This window comes from Conger conger, unplaced genomic scaffold (assembly GCF_963514075.1).
Source record: "Conger conger unplaced genomic scaffold, fConCon1.1 SCAFFOLD_86, whole genome shotgun sequence".
In the NCBI taxonomy this organism is placed as follows: Eukaryota; Metazoa; Chordata; class Actinopteri; order Anguilliformes; family Congridae; genus Conger; species Conger conger.
In genome coordinates, this window is record NW_026890491.1 from 17,138 (window position 1) to 43,931 (window position 26,794).

The following is a 26,794-nucleotide window of genomic DNA, read 5'->3' on the forward strand; positions in this document are numbered from 1 at the left end:
CGCTCGCTAAATAGCTTTGGTCGCTGCCTAGAGAGCAGCTATTCGGTAAGTGACTCGGTAGTAAGTACGTAACAGCGTACTCGGTATGTGTCGAGTGTTTTTGGCGGCTGTGCCTGCCAGTGGAGGACAGTGGATCTTGGTGGGAGGAGCCAGCTGAGTCCGGTCGTTACGGTAGCTCGCCGACCGGCCAGTCAGTGCGTGCGCAGGGTTCTTGGGAAGGCGGGGAGGGGGGCCGGCCCCTGGGCCAGGTGGCGTCTTCCCCCGAGCGCGGTCCGGGGCCACCGGGAGGGCGCCGTCGGCAGGGGCCAGTGTGCGGTTATCGCTTCTCGGCCTTTTGGCTAAGATCAAGTGTAGTATCTGTTCTTATCAGTTTAATATCTGATACGTCCCCTATCAGGGGACTATATATTAAACGGATTTTTGGCACAGGGAGTCGGAGAAGGAGCTTGCTCCGTCCGCTTCAAGCATCGACCCGTTATTGCAGTGCGTTCGGGAACGGTGCGCCTCTCCAAGTTTTGTGCAAAAAAAGGTTGTGTTTTGTTGTCCTTTACTAGGTGGGTGGGTTGCCCTGTTCTTCCCCCTTTTTGTTTGTTTGTTTGTTTGTTTGTTTATTTTGTATGTATGTAAATTGTGTTGTAAATAGGGTGAATATGTGCCCTTGTTGTAAGTGTGCTTGCCTCTGTTTTTTAGCAAAATGATGTAGTTTTCTGTGCGGGACGTAACTGTTTGTTGTCATTGCGCTGTCTCGCTTTTCCCACCTTCCCTCTCGGATTGTCTGTCCGGCCGGCTGGCGGCAGTGGCAACCACGGGTCATGGGGAGTGGCTGGGAAGGGGGCCGGAGGCGCCTGGTGCGCTGAAAGGTCACATTTCGCTCGGGTTTCTCTTCAGCACGCACAAATCTTTCGCCTTTTACTAAAGATTTCCGTGGAGAGGAACGCACCTGAGTTTGTGCTATTTTTGGATGCTCCGTCCACAGGGCGGGGCAACTTCGAACGGTTTAAGGACAGACGGCAATGTGCGACAGGTATGCGGGTTGCTTGCGAGTCGCCGACTTGCTCGTTTCTGGCTTATCGCCTGCTTGCCGCGTGCGATCGATGCCCCGCTCGCTAAATAGCTTTGGTCGCTGCCTAGAGAGCAGCTATTCGGTAAGTGACTCGGTAGTAAGTACGTAACAGCGTACTCGGTATGTGTCGAGTGTTTTTGGCGGCTGTGCCTGCCAGTGGAGGACAGTGGATCTTGGTGGGAGGAGCCAGCTGAGTCCGGTCGTTACGGTAGCTCGCCGACCGGCCAGTCAGTGCGTGCGCAGGGTTCTTGGGAAGGCGGGGAGGGGGGCCGGCCCCTGGGCCAGGTGGCGTCTTCCCCCGAGCGCGGTCCGGGGCCACCGGGAGGGCGCCGTCGGCAGGGGCCAGTGTGCGGTTATCGCTTCTCGGCCTTTTGGCTAAGATCAAGTGTAGTATCTGTTCTTATCAGTTTAATATCTGATACGTCCCCTATCAGGGGACTATATATTAAACGGATTTTTGGCACAGGGAGTCGGAGAAGGAGCTTGCTCCGTCCGCTTCAAGCATCGACCCGTTATTGCAGTGCGTTCGGGAACGGTGCGCCTCTCCAAGTTTTGTGCAAAAAAAGGTTGTGTTTTGTTGTCCTTTACTAGGTGGGTGGGTTGCCCTGTTCTTCCCCCTTTTTGTTTGTTTGTTTGTTTGTTTGTTTATTTTGTATGTATGTAAATTGTGTTGTAAATAGGGTGAATATGTGCCCTTGTTGTAAGTGTGCTTGCCTCTGTTTTTTAGCAAAATGATGTAGTTTTCTGTGCGGGACGTAACTGTTTGTTGTCATTGCGCTGTCTCGCTTTTCCCACCTTCCCTCTCGGATTGTCTGTCCGGCCGGCTGGCGGCAGTGGCAACCACGGGTCATGGGGAGTGGCTGGGAAGGGGGCCGGAGGCGCCTGGTGCGCTGAAAGGTCACATTTCGCTCGGGTTTCTCTTCAGCACGCACAAATCTTTCGCCTTTTACTAAAGATTTCCGTGGAGAGGAACGCACCTGAGTTTGTGCTATTTTTGGATGCTCCGTCCACAGGGCGGGGCAACTTCGAACGGTTTAAGGACAGACGGCAATGTGCGACAGGTATGCGGGTTGCTTGCGAGTCGCCGACTTGCTCGTTTCTGGCTTATCGCCTGCTTGCCGCGTGCGATCGATGCCCCGCTCGCTAAATAGCTTTGGTCGCTGCCTAGAGAGCAGCTATTCGGTAAGTGACTCGGTAGTAAGTACGTAACAGCGTACTCGGTATGTGTCGAGTGTTTTTGGCGGCTGTGCCTGCCAGTGGAGGACAGTGGATCTTGGTGGGAGGAGCCAGCTGAGTCCGGTCGTTACGGTAGCTCGCCGACCGGCCAGTCAGTGCGTGCGCAGGGTTCTTGGGAAGGCGGGGAGGGGGGCCGGCCCCTGGGCCAGGTGGCGTCTTCCCCCGAGCGCGGTCCGGGGCCACCGGGAGGGCGCCGTCGGCAGGGGCCAGTGTGCGGTTATCGCTTCTCGGCCTTTTGGCTAAGATCAAGTGTAGTATCTGTTCTTATCAGTTTAATATCTGATACGTCCCCTATCAGGGGACTATATATTAAACGGATTTTTGGCACAGGGAGTCGGAGAAGGAGCTTGCTCCGTCCGCTTCAAGCATCGACCCGTTATTGCAGTGCGTTCGGGAACGGTGCGCCTCTCCAAGTTTTGTGCAAAAAAAGGTTGTGTTTTGTTGTCCTTTACTAGGTGGGTGGGTTGCCCTGTTCTTCCCCCTTTTTGTTTGTTTGTTTGTTTGTTTGTTTATTTTGTATGTATGTAAATTGTGTTGTAAATAGGGTGAATATGTGCCCTTGTTGTAAGTGTGCTTGCCTCTGTTTTTTAGCAAAATGATGTAGTTTTCTGTGCGGGACGTAACTGTTTGTTGTCATTGCGCTGTCTCGCTTTTCCCACCTTCCCTCTCGGATTGTCTGTCCGGCCGGCTGGCGGCAGTGGCAACCACGGGTCATGGGGAGTGGCTGGGAAGGGGGCCGGAGGCGCCTGGTGCGCTGAAAGGTCACATTTCGCTCGGGTTTCTCTTCAGCACGCACAAATCTTTCGCCTTTTACTAAAGATTTCCGTGGAGAGGAACGCACCTGAGTTTGTGCTATTTTTGGATGCTCCGTCCACAGGGCGGGGCAACTTCGAACGGTTTAAGGACAGACGGCAATGTGCGACAGGTATGCGGGTTGCTTGCGAGTCGCCGACTTGCTCGTTTCTGGCTTATCGCCTGCTTGCCGCGTGCGATCGATGCCCCGCTCGCTAAATAGCTTTGGTCGCTGCCTAGAGAGCAGCTATTCGGTAAGTGACTCGGTAGTAAGTACGTAACAGCGTACTCGGTATGTGTCGAGTGTTTTTGGCGGCTGTGCCTGCCAGTGGAGGACAGTGGATCTTGGTGGGAGGAGCCAGCTGAGTCCGGTCGTTACGGTAGCTCGCCGACCGGCCAGTCAGTGCGTGCGCAGGGTTCTTGGGAAGGCGGGGAGGGGGGCCGGCCCCTGGGCCAGGTGGCGTCTTCCCCCGAGCGCGGTCCGGGGCCACCGGGAGGGCGCCGTCGGCAGGGGCCAGTGTGCGGTTATCGCTTCTCGGCCTTTTGGCTAAAAGATAGAGAAGAGGATGGAGACACCAGACGGTGGATTGCCGGCCTATCGGGTGCGGCTGCAGAACACGGTTCGTGTGGAGATGGAGGAGGGAGAGAAACGCAACGGCTTTAATTTGGATTTTTTTGTTGAAAAAGTTTTGAAGGATATTTTGATGGTGGATCGGAAAACGGTGTTTTGTCTGCAGGATTTTTCCCAAAGAGGGTTTTTTGATTTAACTTTTTTTTCGGAAGCGGCGTGTTTTAATTTGCATCGAAAGTTCTTGGAGTGCGAAGGAAATCCGGCGCTACAAGGCATTACGATGCATTTGTTATACACCAAGGCCCTGAGACCTCTTACCGTCCACATGTACAACCCTTTTGTGCGGGAGGAGGACATCTTGGCTTTCCTGCGGAGGTATTGTTCGGAGGTGAAGGAGGCAGTCAAGCTGAAGGACAAGTTTGGCTTCTGGAACGGTAAGAGGCGGTTTTATGTACGTTTTAAGCAAGATCCCTCAGGTGTGGGGGGGATCGCGCATCCACCAGGGGCCTTCTCCATAGGCCCGGACAGAGGCTACCTGGTGTACCCAGGCCAGCCATTGTACTGTAGACGGTGTGGGATGTACGGGCACGTTAAGGCGGTGTGCTCCACCGACCGATGCAGGCACTGTGCATCGACGGAGCACACGACAAAAGACTGCGTGGCCCCGAAAACATGCAGTCTTTGCGGGAGTGTGGAGCACCTTTTCCGGGCTTGCCCAGAAAGGGTGAGGTCGTTTGCGGCCTTGGTGCAGGGCGAGTTTGGGGCCTACTCTGGGCCTCCTGGAGGTCGAGCACGGCCTAGCACCAAGAAGGCCGGGCGAGAAGCAGGGGAGTCGGCTACGGAGGGAGGGCAGGCTTCGGAGCACGGGGCTGGGCCTTCCAGCACTACAAGCCCAGGCTCTGCGGCGGCCTTGGCCACTAGGCCGGTTCAGGAAGGGGTGGGGCCTGGGGGGCTGGCTCCTGTTCTGGATCCGTCCCTCCGTCCTGGGCATGGGGGCGAGGCCTCAGTCTTGGAGGAGCCACGGAGCGGCGCGGATGGGAGACCGGAGCAGGAAGCAGGTGGATCCAATGAGGTCATGGCGGCTGGGTCTGGGTCTGGGTCGGGACCGGTTTCCGCTGCGCCCCCGAGCTCCGGTCCGGGTCCTGCACATGGGTCCGGTCCGGCTCCGGATTCCGGTTCGGGTTCCGGTCCGGGTCCGGATTCCGGTCCGGGTTCCGGTCCGGGTCCGGATTCCGGTCCGGGTTCCGGTCCGGCTGGGAGTTCCGGTTTGGGTCTGGATTCCGGTCCGGTCCGGGCTTTCGCCGCGAGGCCAAGAGATCGGGATCCTGCTCCGGCGCTGGGAGGCATGGATGGGAGGTCCAAGGGTGAGCAGATCTTCGGGCCTTCCTCGCGTCCTGGCCTGGGCTTGGGGCTGGGCGCAGTGGTGATGAAGGCGAGGGCCGTGGCGGAGGAGTCCGGGGTCCCGAGAGAGGGTTCGCCGGAGCTATTCTCCCCCCTGTCTGTGCCTCTTGGTGAGGAGGTCTTGTCCCCGGAGGCGGAGGGAGCGGCTATGTGCACCACGGCGGACCTGCAGACCCCGTTGGCGTGGGGGGACAGCCCTCCTCCAGAGGGGGAGGTGCCGGAGTGGGCGCAGGTGGCAGCGCGGAAGCGGGTTCGCTCGGGGGACACAAACGGGAGGGAAGCAAAGGCGGGACCGGGCATCCCTCTGCAGAACAGGTTCCTGGCCCTATCGGACTCGGCGGAGGGGGAGGCCCAGGAGGTGGACATTGAGGTGGACCGGGAGGAAGCACCTGGAGCCTCTGCGGCCTTAGTAGGACCGGCAGTCAGCCCGTCTTCCCAGTTTGTGGGCTGGGATGTGGCGGGAATAACAGGGGTGATGGGGATGGAGAAAGGACTCGAGGGAGGGGGGGACTCCTCCGAGAAGGAAGGAGATTGAAGGTAAGGGTTGGGTAGGTAAAATATTTTGTTTAAAATAATGGTGTTAAATGTTTTTACTTTGAATGTGCGGGGGTTGCGGAGCTCGGGGAAGAGGCAGGCACTTTTTGCCTCTTTGGCGGCAACAGGTGGAGATGTGTTTTTGTTGCAAGAGGTGCATCTTCGGGACATGGGGGACGTACTCCTCTTTACGAAGGAGTGGACGTGGGGCCCATCGGCGTGGTCGGTGGGCAGCGTTCATGCCGATGGGCTGGGGATCCTTGTAAAGGGAGTAGGGATGGAAGTCCAGGAGTCTGTGGACATTGTGGCGGGGCGGGCAATGTTTACAGACATTGATTGCGCTTCTTGCAAATTACGGGTGGTGAATGTGTACGGGCCGACTCGGAGTGGGCGGAGGCTGGAGGTTTTCAGGGAGCTGGTGCCCAGTCTGTCCACCTCCAGACGGATCATCCTGGGGGGGGATTTTAATGTGTCGCTGGATGGGGGTGGGGCTAGCGCTGCTGGAGTGGAACATTCAGCGAGAGCGCTGGCAGAGCTGGTCAGGGACCACGGCCTGGTCGACTCCTTTCGGGCAGCACATCCGGCGGCTCCAGGCGTTACCTGGCGTAACTCCAGGGGAGCTGCGAGCCGCCTGGATTACATCTTCGTGCCAAAGGAGTGGGCGGGGGTGACCGCCACGCTGCAGCCTTCATGGGCATCGGACCATGACATGCTGCAGGTGGCGGTCCCCATTCCCGACACGCAATGGGGGCCGGGGTACTGGAAGCTGAATACCTCCCTAATAAAATCTAGGGTATTCCAGGAGGCTTTTAGAGGGCTGTATAAGGCCGTGAGGGCTCTGCGGGGCTTGTACCCCACAGCGGTGGAGTGGTGGGAGGCGGCCAAAGTGCGTTTCGGGCTGTTCTGCCGAAACTTCAGCATGGCGCAGCGGCGGAGGGAGCGGGCTGAGGTGAGGAGGTGGTTAGATCTCCTCGCCTATATGCACGCCCAGCTCAACAGGGGGAGGGCAGTGAGGTGGGAGGCGTATGAGGGGGCGAAGGAGAGGGTGAGAAGCCTCCTGGAGGGAAGAGCTAAGGCCTCGGCCTTCCAGGGCCGGCTGAGGGAGATGGAGGAGGGGGAGAAGGCCACCGCATATTTTTTTCAGGCTGCTGAGGCTCGGAGGAGGGCCGCCGTGATCACCGGGTTGAAAGGGGAAGCGGGGCTGGAAACGGGGGTCCCGGAGATGCTGGGGATCGCGGAGGGCTTCTTCCGAGACCTCTTCAGCAGGAGAGAGTGCGACCCGGAGGAGCAGGAGGCACTGCTGGGGCGTGTGGTGCCCCGGTTGGGGCGGGAGGAAGGGCAGGCACTGGAGGCGGAGCTCAGGTTGGAGGAGCTGACAGGGGCGCTCCGCTCCATGAGGGAAGGGAAGTCCCCGGGGCATGACGGACTCCCGTGGGAGTTCTACAGGGAGTTCTGGGACATCATTGGTCCGGACCTCGTGGAGGTTTTTCAGGCGCTTCTGGAGGGGGGAGCGCTGTCGGCCTCCATGAGGAAAGGAGTGGTGACGCTGCTCCACAAGGGAGGGGACAGGGCTGACCTTAAGAACTGGCGTCCAATCACCCTGCTGACGGCGGACTATAAGCTGCTGGCCAAAGCAGCTGCGGTCCGCCTGAAGCAGGTGATGGACGTCCTGGTCAGCCCTGACCAGACTTGTGGGGTACCGGGGCGGTCCTGCAGCTGGAACCTGGTTCTGCTGCGGGACACAATTGACTGGGTGCGCGATCGGGGCCTTCCTCTGGCGGTGGTCAGCATCGACCAGGAGAAGGCCTTCGATCGGGTGCAGCACGCCTTCCTGTTCCGGGTCCTGCAGCGGATGGGTTTGGGCCCCCGGTTTCTGTCTTGGCTGCGTATGCTGTACAGGGGAGTGTACAGCTGCGTAAGAGTGAATGGGTTTCTGAGCGGGGCTGTGGAGCAAGCGGGGGGGGTGCGGCAGGGGTGCCCAATCTCCCCGCTGCTCTACGTCCTGTTCATGGAGCCCTTTGCGGAGCTGGTGCGCCGGGACCCAGGGGTGGACGGGGTGAGGATCCCAGGGGCTGCAGGGGCCGAGTTGAAAATCCAGCAGTACGCGGACGACACGACAATTTTTGTGTCGTCGACTCGGTCCCTGGCAAGGGTGAGAGTCCTGGTGGACAGGTTTGCGGCAGGGACGGGCTCCAGGGTGAACCTGTCCAAGTCCTCAGTCCTGCTGTGTGGCCGGTGGAGAGAGGAGGTGAGGGACTACGGTGGCTGGGAGCGGTGCCAGGGGGGACTGAAGGTGTTGGGGGTGCGCTTCTTTCCCCAGGGCAGTGGTGAGCGGAACTGGGAAGAACGTATGGCGCTGGTGAGATCACGGCTGGGGGTGTGGGCACGCAGGCGGCTGTCACTGACTGGGAGGGTGGTAGTGGTGAGGGCTGTCCTGCTCCCACTACTCCTACACTTGGCCTACGTCTTCCCAGTTCCTGCAACGATCAAGGTGGCCCTGACCAGGGCCATGTTCAAGTTTCTGTGGGGAGGGAGGTACGAATATGTGCGTCGCGACCTCATGTACATGCCGGTGGACAAGGGGGGTCGCGGCGTGCCGAGAATCCCCCTGAAACTTGACGCGATTTTTACATCTTTCGCGTGTAGGATGGTCCTGGGAAGGGTCCCCCACAAGTGCTACCACTTCGCCCGTCTCCACCTGGCGACCGCACTGAGGCACTGGGTGCCGCTGACCCACGTGGCTCCACGGGCAGAACAGCAGTCCCCGGCCTATCAGGCAGTGCTGCGCTTCCTTGGGCAGTGCCCGGCTCCAGTGGAGAGGGAGAGCCTTCTCCAGCACAGGCTGCTGTACAACAGCATTGCGGGCAGGCAGGTGGCAGGTCCTGAAGGGGTGCCGCTGAACCTCGAGTGGGGCAAGGTGAGCGGGGGGAGGGCACCAGGGGTGGTGCGGGACCTCCACTGGCTGTGCGCGATGGGCAGGCTGTCGGTGCGGGAGGTGCTGCATCGCCATGGGTGCAGTGCCAGCCCACTCTGTCCAAGGGGCTGTGGGCTGGTGGAGTCGGTGGCGCACGCCCTATGGGAGTGCCAGTTTGCAAGGGTGTACTGGGGGTTGGTGCAGGGCCTCCTCAGGGGGATAGGGCCGGCCTTCACCCTGAGCAGAGAGAGAGTTCTGTACAGGCGGGGGCTGGCGGCAGTGGGAGCCGTGGCTGAGGGTGTAGTGTGGGAGGTGGTAGGCTATGGCAAGTGGGTGCTGTGGGAGGACAGGATGGCAGCAGTGGGGATGAGGCTGAGGGTCCTGACTCCCAGCCAGCTCTTCCATAGGTTCTCTGGGAGGGTAGCGGAGAGAATAAGGGGGGATGGGGTGGTGCACGGGTGGGAATGGGTGCGGAAGTACTGGGGAGGCCTGGAAAGGCTCTTCCTCTGGGAGGGGGGTCCTGGGAATATGTAAGCATGTAAATAGAATGGATGTGATTGGGGTGGTTGGGTTCGGGGTTTGTGGGGTGGGGTGGGGTGGGGTGGGGTGGGGTGGGGAGGGGGGAGGGTGGAGGGTGGAGGGTGGGGTTCTTCTTGTTGTTTTTGTATTTGTATTGTTTTTGTTGTTGGAGTTGTTTGTTTGGGGTTTTGTAATTAGGGTAAGTGGGGGGTGGGAGGGGGTGGGGTGGGGGGTTGTATGGTTGTTTCGGTTCTGTTTTTGTTTGGTTTGAAATGTGTTGATACAGTGGGAATGTGTTGGGACTTTGGGACTTCAGGGGAGGGTGGGGTTTTGAGTTTACAGTTGTTAAGAGGATGTGGTTTGGAATTTGTTTGTTTATTGTTTGTATGAAAATGTAATGAGGTTTGTGTGGACCAATAAATTAATTTAAATACAAAAAAAAAAATCTGTTCTTATCAGTTTAATATCTGATACGTCCCCTATCAGGGGACTATATATTAAACGGATTTTTGGCACAGGGAGTCGGAGAAGGAGCTTGCTCCGTCCGCTTCAAGCATCGACCCGTTATTGCAGTGCGTTCGGGAACGGTGCGCCTCTCCAAGTTTTGTGCAAAAAAAGGTTGTGTTTTGTTGTCCTTTACTAGGTGGGTGGGTTGCCCTGTTCTTCCCCCTTTTTGTTTGTTTGTTTGTTTGTTTGTTTATTTTGTATGTATGTAAATTGTGTTGTAAATAGGGTGAATATGTGCCCTTGTTGTAAGTGTGCTTGCCTCTGTTTTTTAGCAAAATGATGTAGTTTTCTGTGCGGGACGTAACTGTTTGTTGTCATTGCGCTGTCTCGCTTTTCCCACCTTCCCTCTCGGATTGTCTGTCCGGCCGGCTGGCGGCAGTGGCAACCACGGGTCATGGGGAGTGGCTGGGAAGGGGGCCGGAGGCGCCTGGTGCGCTGAAAGGTCACATTTCGCTCGGGTTTCTCTTCAGCACGCACAAATCTTTCGCCTTTTACTAAAGATTTCCGTGGAGAGGAACGCACCTGAGTTTGTGCTATTTTTGGATGCTCCGTCCATAGGGCGGGGCAACTTCGAACGGTTTAAGGACAGACGGCAATGTGCGACAGGTATGCGGGTTGCTTGCGAGTCGCCGACTTGCTCGTTTCTGGCTTATCGCCTGCTTGCCGCGTGCGATCGATGCCCCGCTCGCTAAATAGCTTTGGTCGCTGCCTAGAGAGCAGCTATTCGGTAAGTGACTCGGTAGTAAGTACGTAACAGCGTACTCGGTATGTGTCGAGTGTTTTTGGCGGCTGTGCCTGCCAGTGGAGGACAGTGGATCTTGGTGGGAGGAGCCAGCTGAGTCCGGTCGTTACGGTAGCTCGCCGACCGGCCAGTCAGTGCGTGCGCAGGGTTCTTGGGAAGGCGGGGAGGGGGGCCGGCCCCTGGGCCAGGTGGCGTCTTCCCCCGAGCGCGGTCCGGGGCCACCGGGAGGGCGCCGTCGGCAGGGGCCAGTGTGCGGTTATCGCTTCTCGGCCTTTTGGCTAAGATCAAGTGGTTTGTGGTAGGGAGAAGCGAACACAGTAAATATGGCGACAAACAATTGGAGAGCTGTAAGGAATACGGTGAGGGTGAAGTGGGCAGGAGCCCCAGGGAGCATGCCACAGAGGGAGGAGTTTGTGAAGGCTTTTGTGTTGGAGAAGTTCTTGCTGACGGAGAAGGAAATCTTGGGCATTCAACGGAACGGAAGGGAGGAATTCGTGGACATCGCCTTTAGGGGACCGGATGCGTTCAAGGCCTTTATGGAGCGGAGTAAGATGGAAGACCTGGGGCCGTTCCGACTCGAGTCCATGGAGAGGAGGAACCACAGGGTGGTAGTTATCAATTTATTTGATATGAACGTGCCGGACGAGGCTGTCGGGAGGTACCTGGAGCGGTACGCCAGGGTGGTGGCTGGACCCAGATACCGGAGGGACGCCTATGGATTCTGGAACGGCCAGAGGGTGTACGAGGTCCTGCTCCGGGAGAGCGACCATGGCTACGAGGGCTACCTCCATCCTCCAGCCCTCTGCATGGTCGAGGGAGTAAAGGGCCACGTTATGTACTCCAGGCAGCCTCCCTTCTGTCGACGGTGCATGGAGGTGGGCCATGTCGACGCGGGGTGCAGGTCGGTGGTCTGCTACAACTGTAGACAGCAAGGGCACATGGCGGCGGAGTGCAAGGAGCCACGCACCTGCAACACCTGTGGCTCCAGAGACCACTTTATGAGGGCATGCCCTGAGCGCCGCCGCACCTACGCCGACGCAGCCAGGGAGAGAGCAGCGCCTGCACCAGGGCCAGCGGGGGCTGAGAGGCCTACGCCAGGCCCAACAGAGGCTGAGAGGCCTGCACCAGGCCCAACAAAGGCTGACGGGCCTACACCAGGCCCAAAGGAGGCGGAGAGGCCTACATCAGGCCCAGCAAGGGCTGAGAGGCCTACACCAGGCCTGGCAGGGGCAGGGAGGCCTACACCAGGCCCGGCAGAGGCTGAGGGGCTTATACCAGGCCCAAAGGAGGCTGAGAGGCCTACACTAGGCCCAGCGACGGTGGAGGGGCCTACACCAGGCCCAACAGAGGCTGAGGGGCCTACACCAGGCCCAGTGGAGGCTGAGGGGCCTACACCAGGCCCAGCAGAGCATTGCGAGGCAGAGAGCAGGAAGGGGGAGCAGAGAGGGCCTAGGCCGGGCTCAGCCGGGCCTAACATGGAGGAAGGCCCGATCCCGGACACCGACCTGGAGCTCGGCAGCAGGGAGGGGGGGGAGACGGCGGATGAAGGCAGCGACGACTCTGACATGGAGCTGTCCATGGAGGAGGATGCCGTCATCAGGCTGAGGGGAGAGAAGAGGAAGGAGAGGCCTGAGATGGCTGGAGCTCCACCAGGGGGGAGGCAGGCAAAGGCCAGGGCTCAGGTCAAGGCCATAGCCAGGCCCAAGGACTGGGCCGAAGAGGTGGAGAACGAGATGGGGGACATGGACGATCCATTGCCGGCGGAACCCAGGATGGGGATGGAGAAGATTTTTGGACGGAGGTAGGCTGAAAGCCTCAGTTAAAATATTTACTGCTGAAATGGAGAAAATCTGTATGTCTTTAAACACGAGGGGCATAAAGGAAAAGGACAAACGGGCTGCACTGTTTTTATCCCTAAAAGAGATGCCTTGGGACGTGTTTTTTCTGCAGGAATGTCATTTGGGAGGGGGGAAAGATGTAGATGCGTTTAGGAAGGATTGGGTGATGGGGCCTTCGGTTTGGTCAGTGGGGAATGTCCATGCTGACGGGTTGGGGATTTTGTTTAAAGGTAGGGGTGTGTTGGTAGAGGAATTCCTGACGGTAGTACCAGGGAAACTAATGTGGGTAGATGTTCTGTGGGGAGGGGAAAAATTTAGGCTGATAAACGTGCATGCCCCGTGCAACATTTCTGAACGGTTTAAGTTCTTTAAGGTTTTGCCAGATTTGGTGGCGACAAATAGAAATATTATTTTGGGGGGGGATTTTAATGTGTCTATGGACGAGGGGATGGTGGGAGGGAGGAGGGATTTTTCGGCCCTTTATTTAAAAAAAGAGGTTTTGGACAAATTTGCGTTGTTTGATTGTTTTAGAAAAGATGGCCGACAGGGGGAGGGGTTTACTTGGGCAAACTCCAGGGGCTGCAGGAGAAGGTTAGATTATTTTTTTGTTTCAAAAAAATTTAAGTTGAAAAATTTTGGGGTGTTGCCTAGTTGGTCCTCAGACCATTGTTTTATAAAGTGTATTTTGGAGGGAGGGGAGCCTGAAAGGAAAAGGGTTTGGGTTTTTAATGCGGAGCTCTTGGAAGATTTTTGTTTTGTTGAGCAATTTAGGGAATTTTATTTGGGGTGGAAGGCCTTCAAAGCCCAGTTTGTATGTGTTCTGGATTGGTGGGAGGTGGTGAAGGAAAGGATAAAAGAGTTCTGTGTGGCATATGGGATAGCAAGGAGAAGGGAAGAGAGGGAGAGGGTGTGGGTATTGCAGAGGGAATTGCAATACTGGGTGGGCGTGGCAAACAGGGGAGGGAGGGTAAGGACAGAGGAGGTCAAGGCCTTAAAAGAGCAAGTAAAGGCGTACTATGTGGAGAGAGCAAGGCGGTTTGCCTTCCTGGCGAGGGTGGAGAGGAAGGAAAAGGACGAGAGGGTGACGCCTTTTTTTTTCAAGGCGGTGAGTGCGCGCCAAAGCGAGGGGTGGATAGAGGCGCTGGCTACAAACCAGGGGGAGGTAAGACTGCAGGAGGAAAAGCTGGAGGCAGCAGCACGGTTTTATTCTGTGCTGTTTGGTAGGGAGGAGAGGGACACAGAGGAGGGGGACAGGCTGGTGGCGCAGCTCTGGAGGAAGGTAGGGGAGGGGCGACGGGAAGCCCTGGGGAGGAGGATAGGGATGGAAGAGGTAAGAGAAGCCTTGTTCTCCCTAAAGGCGGGGAAGACTCCAGGGAGGGACGGGATCACCAGGGAGCTGTATACTCACTTCTGGGGTATAATGGCGGAGGACATGGTGGAGGTGTTTAACCGGGTGGGAGAAGTGGGGAAAATGCCCCAGTCAATGAGGGAGGGGGTTATACACCTGCTTTTCAAGAAGGGTGAGAGGACGGATCTGGGGAACTGGCGGCCAGTCACACTCCTCTGCACCGACTACAAGGTGCTGGGGAAGGTGCTGGCCAACAGGGCCAAGGGGGTTCTGGGGGAAGTGCTGGGACCAGATCAAACCTGTGCGGTCCCAGGAAGGATGGGGTCCCAAAACTTAGTTTTGCTCAGGGATGTGCTGAGCTGGGCGAGAAGCAGGAAGGTGGGGGTAGGGGTGATCGGCCTGGACCAGCAGAAGGCGTTCGACCGGGTCGACCACACCTTCCTGGTGCAGGTTCTGGGCAGGATGGGGTTCGGAGAGCGGTTCATTTCCTGGGTGAAGACCCTCTATAGGGGGGCCTTCAGCCGGGTGAAAGTGAACGGGGCTCTGAGCGCGGCGGTGTCGCAGGGAAGAGGGGTGAGACAGGGGTGCCCTCTGTCCCCACTGCTCTATGTCTGCTTTATAGAGCCCTTGGCAGAGCTGATGAGGCAGGACAAGGTTTTTAGAGGCCTGCAGATCCCGGGAAGCGGGGGAGAGACCTTAAAGCTGCTGCAGTATGCGGACGACACTACGGTGGTGGTATCCTCGGACGGGGACATAGAGAGGGTCATGGGCCTGGTGGGCCAGTACTGTCTGGGGTCGGGGTCCAAAGTTAATTACAGCAAGTCGGCAGTGATGGTGACCGAGGGATGGAGAGGGAGGAGGGGGGAACAGCATGGTCTTGCAGTGTGTGAGGACGGGATGAAGGTGCTGGGGATCCGGTTCAGCAGGGAGAGGGCAGACAGGCTGAACTGGGAGCAGTGCATGGAAAAGGTAAGGAAGAGGGTGGGTGTGTGGAGGGCGAGAGCTTTAACAGTGACGGGTAAGGTATTAGTGGTGAAGGCGGACATTTTGCCGCAATTGATTTATTTAGGGAGGGTTTTTCCGATGCCGGCGGTGTGCAGGGGGAATTTGAACCGGCTGATTTTTAATTTCCTGTGGGGAGGGCGGTTGGAGCCGGTAAAACGGGAGGTTTTGTTTTTGCCAGTGGAGAAAGGGGGAAGAGGCCTCGTGGACGTGGGTGTAAAGCTCGAGGTGTTATATTTGAAGGGCATTGTAGATACACTGGTGGGGGATGAAGGCCACAAGTGCCGGCACCTCATGAAGATGTGGGTGGGGACAGCCATGAGGGAGCTGGTGGGGTGGGACAACAGGGGGCCGAGGGCGGAGGACACCCCGTGGTGGTACACAAGGGCAGTGCTCTTTTTAAGAAAGTACAGGGAGATCATCATGGCGCAGGGGCTGCGGGACCATCGGGCCCTCTACAAAGCGATCCTGGGCAGGAGGACGAGGGAGGCAGAGAGGGAGGTGGAAAGGTGCGGAGGGCAATGGAGGTGGTTGACGGCCAGGTGGCTCCCAAACCGGGCAGGAGACCTGAACTGGTTGGGAGGTCTGGGAAGACTACCGGTGAGGGAGAGGATGCACAGGGCTGGCACTGCCAGGAGCCCTTTGTGCCCCAGGGGGTGTGGGAGGGAGGAGACGGGAGGGCATGCCCTATGGGAATGCCCTTTTGCAAGAGTGTTCTGGGGGAGGGCAAACAGGGCGGTGTTTCTCCCGGTATGGGCCACAGCAGTGGACAAAGAGGGGGTCATGAGGGCTGCCGGGGTGGGGAGCCTGAAGGCTGAGGAGAGGGAGGTTTTCAGCCTCCTGGTGAGCTGGGGGAAGCTGGCCCTGTGGGACAGCAGGAACAAGAAAGTGCTGAACCCCTCAGATGGCATGACGGGGGGGCAGTGTTTCAAGGGGTGGGAGAGAAGAGTGGAGGTGGAGATGAGGGTGTGCGCCCAGGTAGAGGGGAGAAAAAGGGGAGAAAAGAAATGGGGAAGGGTGAAGGCCGCCTTGAGCCTGTAAGAGGCAAATGTGTAAATAGTGTAAATAAAAGTGTAAATAATGAATGTATATGTGTTGTCTGTGGAAAAGGTAAGGGGTGGGTATACAGTTGGTGTAATGTGTGTGTAATGTAAATAAAATGTAAAATGATATTTGTAAAAATAAAAGTTTCTTATATAAAAAAAAAAAAAAAAAAATCTGTTCTTATCAGTTTAATATCTGATACGTCCCCTATCAGGGGACTATATATTAAACGGATTTTTGGCACAGGGAGTCGGAGAAGGAGCTTGCTCCGTCCGCTTCAAGCATCGACCCGTTATTGCAGTGCGTTCGGGAACGGTGCGCCTCTCCAAGTTTTGTGCAAAAAAAGGTTGTGTTTTGTTGTCCTTTACTAGGTGGGTGGGTTGCCCTGTTCTTCCCCCTTTTTGTTTGTTTGTTTGTTTGTTTGTTTATTTTGTATGTATGTAAATTGTGTTGTAAATAGGGTGAATATGTGCCCTTGTTGTAAGTGTGCTTGCCTCTGTTTTTTAGCAAAATGATGTAGTTTTCTGTGCGGGACGTAACTGTTTGTTGTCATTGCGCTGTCTCGCTTTTCCCACCTTCCCTCTCGGATTGTCTGTCCGGCCGGCTGGCGGCAGTGGCAACCACGGGTCATGGGGAGTGGCTGGGAAGGGGGCCGGAGGCGCCTGGTGCGCTGAAAGGTCACATTTCGCTCGGGTTTCTCTTCAGCACGCACAAATCTTTCGCCTTTTACTAAAGATTTCCGTGGAGAGGAACGCACCTGAGTTTGTGCTATTTTTGGATGCTCCGTCCACAGGGCGGGGCAACTTCGAACGGTTTAAGGACAGACGGCAATGTGCGACAGGTATGCGGGTTGCTTGCGAGTCGCCGACTTGCTCGTTTCTGGCTTATCGCCTGCTTGCCGCGTGCGATCGATGCCCCGCTCGCTAAATAGCTTTGGTCGCTGCCTAGAGAGCAGCTATTCGGTAAGTGACTCGGTAGTAAGTACGTAACAGCGTACTCGGTATGTGTCGAGTGTTTTTGGCGGCTGTGCCTGCCAGTGGAGGACAGTGGATCTTGGTGGGAGGAGCCAGCTGAGTCCGGTCGTTACGGTAGCTCGCCGACCGGCCAGTCAGTGCGTGCGCAGGGTTCTTGGGAAGGCGGGGAGGGGGGCCGGCCCCTGGGCCAGGTGGCGTCTTCCCCCGAGCGCGGTCCGGGGCCACCGGGAGGGCGCCGTCGGCAGGGGCCAGTGTGCGGTTATCGCTTCTCGGCCTTTTGGCTAAGATCAAGTGTAGTATCTGTTCTTATCAGTTTAATATCTGATACGTCCCCTATCAGGGGACTATATATTAAACGGATTTTTGGCACAGGGAGTCGGAGAAGGAGCTTGCTCCGTCCGCTTCAAGCATCGACCCGTTATTGCAGTGCGTTCGGGAACGGTGCGCCTCTCCAAGTTTTGTGCAAAAAAAGGTTGTGTTTTGTTGTCCTTTACTAGGTGGGTGGGTTGCCCTGTTCTTCCCCCTTTTTGTTTGTTTGTTTGTTTGTTTGTTTATTTTGTATGTATGTAAATTGTGTTGTAAATAGGGTGAATATGTGCCCTTGTTGTAAGTGTGCTTGCCTCTGTTTTTTAGCAAAATGATGTAGTTTTCTGTGCGGGACGTAACTGTTTGTTGTCATTGCGCTGTCTCGCTTTTCCCACCTTCCCTCTCGGATTGTCTGTCCGGCCGGCTGGCGGCAGTGGCAACCACGGGTCATGGGGAGTGGCTGGGAAGGGGGCCGGAGGCGCCTGGTGCGCTGAAAGGTCACATTTCGCTCGGGTTTCTCTTCAGCACGCACAAATCTTTCGCCTTTTACTAAAGATTTCCGTGGAGAGGAACGCACCTGAGTTTGTGCTATTTTTGGATGCTCCGTCCACAGGGCGGGGCAACTTCGAACGGTTTAAGGACAGACGGCAATGTGCGACAGGTATGCGGGTTGCTTGCGAGTCGCCGACTTGCTCGTTTCTGGCTTATCGCCTGCTTGCCGCGTGCGATCGATGCCCCGCTCGCTAAATAGCTTTGGTCGCTGCCTAGAGAGCAGCTATTCGGTAAGTGACTCGGTAGTAAGTACGTAACAGCGTACTCGGTATGTGTCGAGTGTTTTTGGCGGCTGTGCCTGCCAGTGGAGGACAGTGGATCTTGGTGGGAGGAGCCAGCTGAGTCCGGTCGTTACGGTAGCTCGCCGACCGGCCAGTCAGTGCGTGCGCAGGGTTCTTGGGAAGGCGGGGAGGGGGGCCGGCCCCTGGGCCAGGTGGCGTCTTCCCCCGAGCGCGGTCCGGGGCCACCGGGAGGGCGCCGTCGGCAGGGGCCAGTGTGCGGTTATCGCTTCTCGGCCTTTTGGCTAAGATCAAGTGTAGTATCTGTTCTTATCAGACGGAAACGAGGGTCGCGATCCAGAGGCTTTTTTCGTGCGGGACCATGGATGCTCCAGGACCGGAGATGCCAGGAGGAACACTGAGGAGGAGGAATACAATTCGGCTGCAGGTTGCGACGGAGGAGAGACGGAAGGTGGACTTGCAGTATGTTGTAGTAAGGCTCTTTAAAGATTTTTTTGAGGTTGGAGTGGAGCAGATGTACTGTGTGCAGGATTACCCGAGCAGAGGCCTGTTTGATGTAACTTTGGAGAGTGAGGGCCTGTGTTTGGAGGTTTTTGAGGCCTACAAAGAACGGAAGGAGGCAGAGGTTTTAAAGGGAATTAATATGGAGCCGCTGTTTTCAAGAGATGTGAAGCTGGTTACCCTGCTGACGTACAACCCGTTTGTGACGGCGAGGGAGGTGGAGGTTTTTTTGGGAAGATATTGTACCGTGTTGAGGACGGAAGTGAGGATGCGGAATCGGTTTGGGGTGTGGAACGGGAAGAGGCAGGTACTGGTGAGGCTCAGGCCAGAAGAGAACGCGGTGGGCGGTGTGAGGCATCTGCCTGCAGTATTTTCCATCGGGCCGGATAAAGGTTTTCTTACCTATTCCGGCCTACCTACATACTGCAGGAGGTGCCTCAAGTACGGCCACATGGGAAAAGACTGCAGTTCGTTTGTGTGTTTGGCATGTGGGGAGGAAGGCCATGCGGCACGCGAGTGCCCGGCAGGAAGGAAGTGCCACCTGTGCGGGAGTGGGGAACACCTGATCCGGGACTGCCCGGCCCGGAGGCGCACCTACGCCGAGGCAGCAGGAGGACAGCCGGCTCCCCCTGGTGGTGGGGAGGAGGAAGTGCAGGGGGAGGGGCAGCAGAGCCAGGCAGAGGAGCAGGGACGTGAGCAGGGCAGTGCTGCTCCTGCTGAGGCAGCGCCCCCTGGAGGAGTGGAGGAGGGAGTGCCGAGACGGGGAAGCAAGCCAGCGGCGGAGGTAGCTCCTGTGGCGGAGAAGGCGGTTGAGGAGGTGGTGGAGGAGTCGGAGCTGGAGGCTTCAGCTTCCTCAGCGCCGGCATCGGGAGAAGTGCCCCCCACCCCACGTCCTCGGGCCAGGAGGGGAGAGGGGAAGGCAGGCAGAGCGGTGCCGGCCCTGGGTGGAGCAGAGGTGGTGGGCCAAGTGGAGGCAGCGGGGAAGGCACCCCCAGAGAGAGCCTTTGGGGCAGTGTGTGCAGGGGCAGCTGGGGCGGAGGAAGGAGGCCTGGAGGGGGGGGTGAAGCGCAGCCGCACCCCCACTTGGGCGGAAGCCATTGAGGAGCTGGCGGTGGAGAGCACAAGCGGGGAGAGCGGATCCCCGGGGGAGAAGGAGAAGAAGAAGAAGAAGAAGAAGAAGGTTAGGCTCGGCGTGGTCAGGGGGGGATTACACCTGGACTCGGAGGACTCCACTGATGTGTCGAGCGGTGAGAGCCTGGTGTGGGACATGGCTTCCCCCCTGTCCGAGTGTGGGTACGACGAGGGGCCGGTCCAGCAGAGGCCCCCGAATGAGGTACCGTTCCTGGACTGTGAGGAGGAAGGGGGAGGGAGGGGGGGGGGTTTTGGCCTGTGATGGCGGGGGGGCTTGTGTTTTGTTTTTTTTCGTTGGAATGGAAGGGTTTTCTTTTTGGAGTGTGGGAGTGTGGGGATATAAGGGTTTTGAAGGGTTTTGTTTGTGGGTTTGTTTGTGCTGCCATTGTTAGTGTATGGCTGTTTTTGTTTGGTTTGAAATGGGTTTGTACAGTGGGAATGTGTTGGGACTTTGGGACTTCAGGGGAGGGAGGGGTTTTGAGTTTACTTTTGTCAAGAGGATGTGTTTTGGTTTTCGTTGTTCAGTATTTGTAAGGTAAGGCGATGTAGGAGTGGAGGGATAAAATGTTTTTTGGAAAGTTTTTGTTTGGTGGGGCCGCTTTTGTGTTGTATGGTTGTTTCTGTTCTGTTTTTGTTTGGTTTGAAATGTGTTTGTACAGTGGGAATGTGTTGGGACTTTGGGACTTCAGGGGGGGGGTTTGGTTTTACTTTTGTCAAGAGGATGTGTTTTGGTTTTTGTTGTTCAGTATTTGTAAGGTAAGGCGATGTAGGAGTGGAGGGATAAAATGTTTGTTGAAAGGTTTTGTTTGTTGGTGCTGCTTTTGTGTTGTATGGTTGTTTCTGTTCTGTTTTTGTTTGGTTTGAAATGTGTTTGTACAGTGGGAATGTGTTGGGACTTCCGGGGAGGGTGGGGTTTTGAGTTTACATTTGTGAAGAGGATGTGGTTTGGATTTTGTTTGGTTATTGTTTGTATGTAAATGAAATGAGTTTGGTGCGGACCAATAAAATAATTTAAATATAAAAAAAAAAAAAAAAAAAAATCTGTTCTTATCAGTTTAATATCTGATACGTCCCCTATCAGGGGACTATATATTAAACGGATTTTTGGCACAGGGAGTCGGAGAAGGAGCTTGCTCCGTCCGCTTCAAGCATCGACCCGTTATTGCAGTGCGTTCGGGAACGGTGCGCCTCTCCAAGTTTTGTGCAAAAAAAGGTTGTGTTTTGTTGTCCTTTACTAGGTGGGTGGGTTGCCCTGTTCTTCCCCCTTTTTGTTTGTTTGTTTGTTTGTTTGTTTATTTTGTATGTATGTAAATTGTGTTGTAAATAGGGTGAATATGTGCCCTTGTTGTAAGTGTGCTTGCCTCTGTTTTTTAGCAAAATGATGTAGTTTTCTGTGCGGGACGTAACTGTTTGTTGTCATTGCGCTGTCTCGCTTTTCCCACCTTCCCTCTCGGATTGTCTGTCCGGCCGGCTGGCGGCAGTGGCAACCACGGGTCATGGGGAGTGGCTGGGAAGGGGGCCGGAGGCGCCTGGTGCGCTGAAAGGTCACATTTCGCTCGGGTTTCTCTTCAGCACGCACAAATCTTTCGCCTTTTACTAAAGATTTCCGTGGAGAGGAACGCACCTGAGTTTGTGCTATTTTTGGATGCTCCGTCCACAGGGCGGGGCAACTTCGAACGGTTTAAGGACAGACGGCAATGTGCGACAGGTATGCGGGTTGCTTGCGAGTCGCCGACTTGCTCGTTTCTGGCTTATCGCCTGCTTGCCGCGTGCGATCGATGCCCCGCTCGCTAAATAGCTTTGGTCGCTGCCTAGAGAGCAGCTATTCGGTAAGTGACTCGGTAGTAAGTACGTAACAGCGTACTCGGTATGTGTCGAGTGTTTTTGGCGGCTGTGCCTGCCAGTGGAGGACAGTGGATCTTGGTGGGAGGAGCCAGCTGAGTCCGGTCGTTACGGTAGCTCGCCGACCGGCCAGTCAGTGCGTGCGCAGGGTTCTTGGGAAGGCGGGGAGGGGGGCCGGCCCCTGGGCCAGGTGGCGTCTTCCCCCGAGCGCGGTCCGGGGCCACCGGGAGGGCGCCGTCGGCAGGGGCCAGTGTGCGGTTATCGCTTCTCGGCCTTTTGGCTAAGATCAAGTGTAGTATCTGTTCTTATCAGACGGAAACGAGGGTCGCGATCCAGAGGCTTTTTTCGTGCGGGACCATGGATGCTCCAGGACCGGAGATGCCAGGAGGAACACTGAGGAGGAGGAATACAATTCGGCTGCAGGTTGCGACGGAGGAGAGACGGAAGGTGGACTTGCAGTATGTTGTAGTAAGGCTCTTTAAAGATTTTTTTGAGGTTGGAGTGGAGCAGATGTACTGTGTGCAGGATTATCCGAGCAGAGGCCTGTTTGATGTAACTTTGGAGAGTGAGGGCCTGTGTTTGGAGGTTTTTGAGGCCTACAAAGAACGGAAGGAGGCAGAGGTTTTAAAGGGAATTAATATGGAGCCGCTGTTTTCAAGAGATGTGAAGCTGGTTACCCTGCTGACGTACAACCCGTTTGTGACGGCGAGGGAGGTGGAGGTTTTTTTGGGAAGATATAGCACCGTGTTGAGGACGGAAGTGAGGATGCGGAATCGTTTTGGGGTGTGGAACGGGAAGAGGCAGGTCCTGGTGAGGCTCAGGCCAGAAGAGAACGCGGTGGGCGGTGTGAGGCATCTGCCTGCAGTATTTTCCATCGGGCCGGATAAAGGTTTTCTTACCTATTCCGGCCTACCTACATACTGCAGGAGGTGCCTCAAGTATGGCCACATGGGAAAAGACTGCAGTTCGTTTGTGTGTTTGGCATGTGGGGAGGAAGGCCATGCGGCACGCGAGTGCCCGGCAGGAAGGAAGTGCCATCTGTGCGGGAGTGGGGAACACCTGATCCGGGACTGCCCGGCCCGGAGGCGCACCTACGCCGAGGCAGCAGGAGGACAGCCGGCTCCCCCTGGTGGTGGGGAGGAGGAAGCGCAGGGGGAGGGGCAGCAGAGCCAGGCAGAGGAGCAGGGACGTGAGCAGGGCAGTGCTGCTCCTGCTGAGGCAGCGCCCCCTGGAGGAGTGGAGGAGGGAGTGCCGAGACGGGGAAGCAAGCCAGCGGCGGAGGTAGCTCCTGTGGCGGAGAAGGCGGTTGAGGAGGTGGTGGAGGAGTCGGAGCTGGAGGCTTCAGCTTCCTCAGCGCCGGCATCGGGAGAAGTGCCCCCCACCCCACGTCCTCGGGCCAGGAGGGGAGAGGGGAAGGCAGGCAGAGCAGTGCCGGCCCTGGGTGGAGCAGAGGTGGTGGGCCAAGTGGAGGCAGCGGGGAAGGCACCCCCAGAGAGAGCCTTTGGGGCAGTGTGTGCAGGGGCAGCTGGGGCGGAGGAAGGAGGCCTGGAGGGGGGGGTGAAACGCAGCCGCACCCCCACTTGGGCGGAAGCCATTGAGGAGCTGGCGGTGGAGAGCACAAGCGGGGAGAGCGGATCCCCGGGGGAGAAGGAGAAGAAGAAGAAGAAGAAGAAGAAGGTTAGGCTCGGTGTGGTCAGGGGGGGATTGCACCTGGACTCTGGGGACTCCACGGATGTGTCGAGCGGTGAGAGCCTGGTGTGGGACATGGCTTCCCCCCTGTCCGAGTGTGGGTACGATGAGGGGCCGGTCCAGCAGAGGCCCCCGAATGAGGTACCGTTCCTGGATTGTGAGGAGGAAGGGGGAGGGAGGGGGGGGGGTTTTGGCCTGTGATGGCGGGGGGGCTTGTGTTTTGTTTTGTTTTTTCGTTGGAATGGAAGGGTTTTCTTTTTGGAGTGTGGGAGTGTGGGGATATAAGGGTTTTGAAGGGTTTTTTTGTGGGTTTGTTTGTGCTGCCATTGTTAGTGTATGGCTGTTTTTGTTTGGTTTGAAATGTGTTTGTACAGTGGGAATGTGTTGGGACTTTGGGACTTCAGGGGAGGGAGGGGTTTTGAGTTTTACTTTTGTCAAGAGGATGTGTTTTGGTTTTTGTTGTTCAGTATTTGTAAGGTAAGGCGATGTAGGAGTGGAGGGATAAAATGTTTTTTGGAAAGTTTTTGTTTGTTGGTGCCGCTTTTGTGTTGTATGGTTGTTTCTGTTCTGTTTTTGTTTGGTTTGAAATGTGTTTGTACAGTGGGAATGTGTTGGGACTTTGGGACTTCAGGGGGGGGGTTTGGTTTTACTTTTGTCAAGAGGATGTGTTTTGGTTTTTGTTGTTCAGTATTTGTAAGGTAAGGCGATGTAGGAGTGGAGGGATAAAATGTTTGTTGAAAGGTTTTGTTTGTTGGTGCTGCTTTTGTGTTGTATGGTTGTTTCTGTTCTGTTTTTGTTTGGTTTGAAATGTGTTTGTACAGTGGGAATGTGTTGGGACTTCCGGGGAGGGTGGGGTTTTGAGTTTACATTTGTGAAGAGGATGTGGTTTGGATTTTGTTTGGTTATTGTTTGTATGTAAATGAAATGAGTTTGGTGCGGACCAATAAAATAATTTAAATATAAAAAAAAAAAAATCTGTTCTTATCAGTTTAATATCTGATACGTCCCCTATCAGGGGACTATATATTAAACGGATTTTTGGCACAGGGAGTCGGAGAAGGAGCTTGCTCCGTCCGCTTCAAGCATCGACCCGTTATTGCAGTGCGTTCGGGAACGGTGCGCCTCTCCAAGTTTTGTGCAAAAAAAGGTTGTGTTTTGTTGTCCTTTACTAGGTGGGTGGGTTGCCCTGTTCTTCCCCCTTTTTGTTTGTTTGTTTGTTTGTTTGTTTATTTTGTATGTATGTAAATTGTGTTGTAAATAGGGTGAATATGTGCCCTTGTTGTAAGTGTGCTTGCCTCTGTTTTTTAGCAAAATGATGTAGTTTTCTGTGCGGGACGTAACTGTTTGTTGTCATTGCGCTGTCTCGCTTTTCCCACCTTCCCTCTCGGATTGTCTGTCCGGCCGGCTGGCGGCAGTGGCAACCACGGGTCATGGGGAGTGGCTGGGAAGGGGGCCGGAGGCGCCTGGTGCGCTGAAAGGTCACATTTCGCTCGGGTTTCTCTTCAGCACGCACAAATCTTTCGCCTTTTACTAAAGATTTCCGTGGAGAGGAACGCACCTGAGTTTGTGCTATTTTTGGATGCTCCGTCCACAGGGCGGGGCAACTTCGAACGGTTTAAGGACAGACGGCAATGTGCGACAGGTATGCGGGTTGCTTGCGAGTCGCCGACTTGCTCGTTTCTGGCTTATCGCCTGCTTGCCGCGTGCGATCGATGCCCCGCTCGCTAAATAGCTTTGGTCGCTGCCTAGAGAGCAGCTATTCGGTAAGTGACTCGGTAGTAAGTACGTAACAGCGTACTCGGTATGTGTCGAGTGTTTTTGGCGGCTGTGCCTGCCAGTGGAGGACAGTGGATCTTGGTGGGAGGAGCCAGCTGAGTCCGGTCGTTACGGTAGCTCGCCGACCGGCCAGTCAGTGCGTGCGCAGGGTTCTTGGGAAGGCGGGGAGGGGGGCCGGCCCCTGGGCCAGGTGGCGTCTTCCCCCGAGCGCGGTCCGGGGCCACCGGGAGGGCGCCGTCGGCAGGGGCCAGTGTGCGGTTATCGCTTCTCGGCCTTTTGGCTAAGATCAAGTGTAGTATCTGTTCTTATCAGTTTAATATCTGATACGTCCCCTATCAGGGGACTATATATTAAACGGATTTTTGGCACAGGGAGTCGGAGAAGGAGCTTGCTCCGTCCGCTTCAAGCATCGACCCGTTATTGCAGTGCGTTCGGGAACGGTGCGCCTCTCCAAGTTTTGTGCAAAAAAAGGTTGTGTTTTGTTGTCCTTTACTAGGTGGGTGGGTTGCCCTGTTCTTCCCCCTTTTTGTTTGTTTGTTTGTTTGTTTGTTTATTTTGTATGTATGTAAATTGTGTTGTAAATAGGGTGAATATGTGCCCTTGTTGTAAGTGTGCTTGCCTCTGTTTTTTAGCAAAATGATGTAGTTTTCTGTGCGGGACGTAACTGTTTGTTGTCATTGCGCTGTCTCGCTTTTCCCACCTTCCCTCTCGGATTGTCTGTCCGGCCGGCTGGCGGCAGTGGCAACCACGGGTCATGGGGAGTGGCTGGGAAGGGGGCCGGAGGCGCCTGGTGCGCTGAAAGGTCACATTTCGCTCGGGTTTCTCTTCAGCACGCACAAATCTTTCGCCTTTTACTAAAGATTTCCGTGGAGAGGAACGCACCTGAGTTTGTGCTATTTTTGGATGCTCCGTCCACAGGGCGGGGCAACTTCGAACGGTTTAAGGACAGACGGCAATGTGCGACAGGTATGCGGGTTGCTTGCGAGTCGCCGACTTGCTCGTTTCTGGCTTATCGCCTGCTTGCCGCGTGCGATCGATGCCCCGCTCGCTAAATAGCTTTGGTCGCTGCCTAGAGAGCAGCTATTCGGTAAGTGACTCGGTAGTAAGTACGTAACAGCGTACTCGGTATGTGTCGAGTGTTTTTGGCGGCTGTGCCTGCCAGTGGAGGACAGTGGATCTTGGTGGGAGGAGCCAGCTGAGTCCGGTCGTTACGGTAGCTCGCCGACCGGCCAGTCAGTGCGTGCGCAGGGTTCTTGGGAAGGCGGGGAGGGGGGCCGGCCCCTGGGCCAGGTGGCGTCTTCCCCCGAGCGCGGTCCGGGGCCACCGGGAGGGCGCCGTCGGCAGGGGCCAGTGTGCGGTTATCGCTTCTCGGCCTTTTGGCTAAGATCAAGTGTAGTATCTGTTCTTATCAGTTTAATATCTGATACGTCCCCTATCAGGGGACTATATATTAAACGGATTTTTGGCACAGGGAGTCGGAGAAGGAGCTTGCTCCGTCCGCTTCAAGCATCGACCCGTTATTGCAGTGCGTTCGGGAACGGTGCGCCTCTCCAAGTTTTGTGCAAAAAAAGGTTGTGTTTTGTTGTCCTTTACTAGGTGGGTGGGTTGCCCTGTTCTTCCCCCTTTTTGTTTGTTTGTTTGTTTGTTTGTTTATTTTGTATGTATGTAAATTGTGTTGTAAATAGGGTGAATATGTGCCCTTGTTGTAAGTGTGCTTGCCTCTGTTTTTTAGCAAAATGATGTAGTTTTCTGTGCGGGACGTAACTGTTTGTTGTCATTGCGCTGTCTCGCTTTTCCCACCTTCCCTCTCGGATTGTCTGTCCGGCCGGCTGGCGGCAGTGGCAACCACGGGTCATGGGGAGTGGCTGGGAAGGGGGCCGGAGGCGCCTGGTGCGCTGAAAGGTCACATTTCGCTCGGGTTTCTCTTCAGCACGCACAAATCTTTCGCCTTTTACTAAAGATTTCCGTGGAGAGGAACGCACCTGAGTTTGTGCTATTTTTGGATGCTCCGTCCACAGGGCGGGGCAACTTCGAACGGTTTAAGGACAGACGGCAATGTGCGACAGGTATGCGGGTTGCTTGCGAGTCGCCGACTTGCTCGTTTCTGGCTTATCGCCTGCTTGCCGCGTGCGATCGATGCCCCGCTCGCTAAATAGCTTTGGTCGCTGCCTAGAGAGCAGCTATTCGGTAAGTGACTCGGTAGTAAGTACGTAACAGCGTACTCGGTATGTGTCGAGTGTTTTTGGCGGCTGTGCCTGCCAGTGGAGGACAGT

At 56.0% G+C, this 26,794-nt stretch overlaps 19 non-coding genes and 3 pseudogenes across 19 annotated transcripts; all 22 read left to right on the forward strand.

The window, feature by feature from the left end:
• The first annotated feature begins 318 nt into the window (after nt 1–318).
• Nucleotides 319–509, forward strand: LOC133120409 (U2 spliceosomal RNA). The gene has a single exon (XR_009707289.1). It is a non-coding gene; the product is annotated as a U2 spliceosomal RNA (small nuclear RNA).
• A 359-nt stretch (nt 510–868) lies between these two features.
• Nucleotides 869–985, forward strand: LOC133120353 (U5 spliceosomal RNA). Its single transcript, XR_009707236.1, has one exon. It is a non-coding gene; the product is annotated as a U5 spliceosomal RNA (small nuclear RNA).
• A 433-nt stretch (nt 986–1,418) lies between these two features.
• Nucleotides 1,419–1,609, forward strand: LOC133120422 (U2 spliceosomal RNA). Its single transcript, XR_009707301.1, has one exon. It is a non-coding gene; the product is annotated as a U2 spliceosomal RNA (small nuclear RNA).
• A 359-nt stretch (nt 1,610–1,968) lies between these two features.
• On the forward strand, nt 1,969–2,085 carry LOC133120354 (U5 spliceosomal RNA). Its single transcript, XR_009707237.1, has one exon. It is a non-coding gene; the product is annotated as a U5 spliceosomal RNA (small nuclear RNA).
• Nucleotides 2,086–2,518: 433 nt separating this feature from the next.
• LOC133120425 (U2 spliceosomal RNA) lies at nt 2,519–2,709 on the forward strand. Its single transcript, XR_009707304.1, has one exon. It is a non-coding gene; the product is annotated as a U2 spliceosomal RNA (small nuclear RNA).
• A 359-nt stretch (nt 2,710–3,068) lies between these two features.
• LOC133120355 (U5 spliceosomal RNA) lies at nt 3,069–3,185 on the forward strand. The gene has a single exon (XR_009707238.1). It is a non-coding gene; the product is annotated as a U5 spliceosomal RNA (small nuclear RNA).
• Nucleotides 3,186–9,446: 6,261 nt separating this feature from the next.
• Nucleotides 9,447–9,628, forward strand: LOC133120323 (U2 spliceosomal RNA). The gene has a single exon (XR_009707215.1). It is a non-coding gene; the product is annotated as a U2 spliceosomal RNA (small nuclear RNA).
• Nucleotides 9,629–9,987: 359 nt separating this feature from the next.
• On the forward strand, nt 9,988–10,104 carry LOC133120337 (U5 spliceosomal RNA). Its single transcript, XR_009707220.1, has one exon. It is a non-coding gene; the product is annotated as a U5 spliceosomal RNA (small nuclear RNA).
• A 5,544-nt stretch (nt 10,105–15,648) lies between these two features.
• LOC133120318 (U2 spliceosomal RNA) lies at nt 15,649–15,837 on the forward strand. The gene has a single exon (XR_009707214.1). It is a non-coding gene; the product is annotated as a U2 spliceosomal RNA (small nuclear RNA).
• Nucleotides 15,838–16,196: 359 nt separating this feature from the next.
• LOC133120356 (U5 spliceosomal RNA) lies at nt 16,197–16,313 on the forward strand. The gene has a single exon (XR_009707239.1). It is a non-coding gene; the product is annotated as a U5 spliceosomal RNA (small nuclear RNA).
• Nucleotides 16,314–16,746: 433 nt separating this feature from the next.
• LOC133120426 (U2 spliceosomal RNA) lies at nt 16,747–16,937 on the forward strand. Its single transcript, XR_009707305.1, has one exon. It is a non-coding gene; the product is annotated as a U2 spliceosomal RNA (small nuclear RNA).
• Nucleotides 16,938–17,296: 359 nt separating this feature from the next.
• On the forward strand, nt 17,297–17,413 carry LOC133120357 (U5 spliceosomal RNA). The gene has a single exon (XR_009707240.1). It is a non-coding gene; the product is annotated as a U5 spliceosomal RNA (small nuclear RNA).
• Nucleotides 17,414–17,846: 433 nt separating this feature from the next.
• On the forward strand, nt 17,847–17,954 carry LOC133120331 (U2 spliceosomal RNA; annotated as a pseudogene).
• A 2,266-nt stretch (nt 17,955–20,220) lies between these two features.
• On the forward strand, nt 20,221–20,407 carry LOC133120326 (U2 spliceosomal RNA). Its single transcript, XR_009707217.1, has one exon. It is a non-coding gene; the product is annotated as a U2 spliceosomal RNA (small nuclear RNA).
• Nucleotides 20,408–20,766: 359 nt separating this feature from the next.
• LOC133120358 (U5 spliceosomal RNA) lies at nt 20,767–20,883 on the forward strand. The gene has a single exon (XR_009707241.1). It is a non-coding gene; the product is annotated as a U5 spliceosomal RNA (small nuclear RNA).
• A 433-nt stretch (nt 20,884–21,316) lies between these two features.
• On the forward strand, nt 21,317–21,424 carry LOC133120332 (U2 spliceosomal RNA; annotated as a pseudogene).
• Nucleotides 21,425–23,693: 2,269 nt separating this feature from the next.
• LOC133120322 (U2 spliceosomal RNA) lies at nt 23,694–23,872 on the forward strand (annotated as a pseudogene).
• A 359-nt stretch (nt 23,873–24,231) lies between these two features.
• Nucleotides 24,232–24,348, forward strand: LOC133120359 (U5 spliceosomal RNA). Its single transcript, XR_009707242.1, has one exon. It is a non-coding gene; the product is annotated as a U5 spliceosomal RNA (small nuclear RNA).
• A 433-nt stretch (nt 24,349–24,781) lies between these two features.
• Nucleotides 24,782–24,972, forward strand: LOC133120427 (U2 spliceosomal RNA). The gene has a single exon (XR_009707306.1). It is a non-coding gene; the product is annotated as a U2 spliceosomal RNA (small nuclear RNA).
• A 359-nt stretch (nt 24,973–25,331) lies between these two features.
• Nucleotides 25,332–25,448, forward strand: LOC133120360 (U5 spliceosomal RNA). The gene has a single exon (XR_009707243.1). It is a non-coding gene; the product is annotated as a U5 spliceosomal RNA (small nuclear RNA).
• A 433-nt stretch (nt 25,449–25,881) lies between these two features.
• LOC133120428 (U2 spliceosomal RNA) lies at nt 25,882–26,072 on the forward strand. The gene has a single exon (XR_009707307.1). It is a non-coding gene; the product is annotated as a U2 spliceosomal RNA (small nuclear RNA).
• A 359-nt stretch (nt 26,073–26,431) lies between these two features.
• LOC133120361 (U5 spliceosomal RNA) lies at nt 26,432–26,548 on the forward strand. Its single transcript, XR_009707244.1, has one exon. It is a non-coding gene; the product is annotated as a U5 spliceosomal RNA (small nuclear RNA).
• Nucleotides 26,549–26,794: the final 246 nt, after the last annotated feature.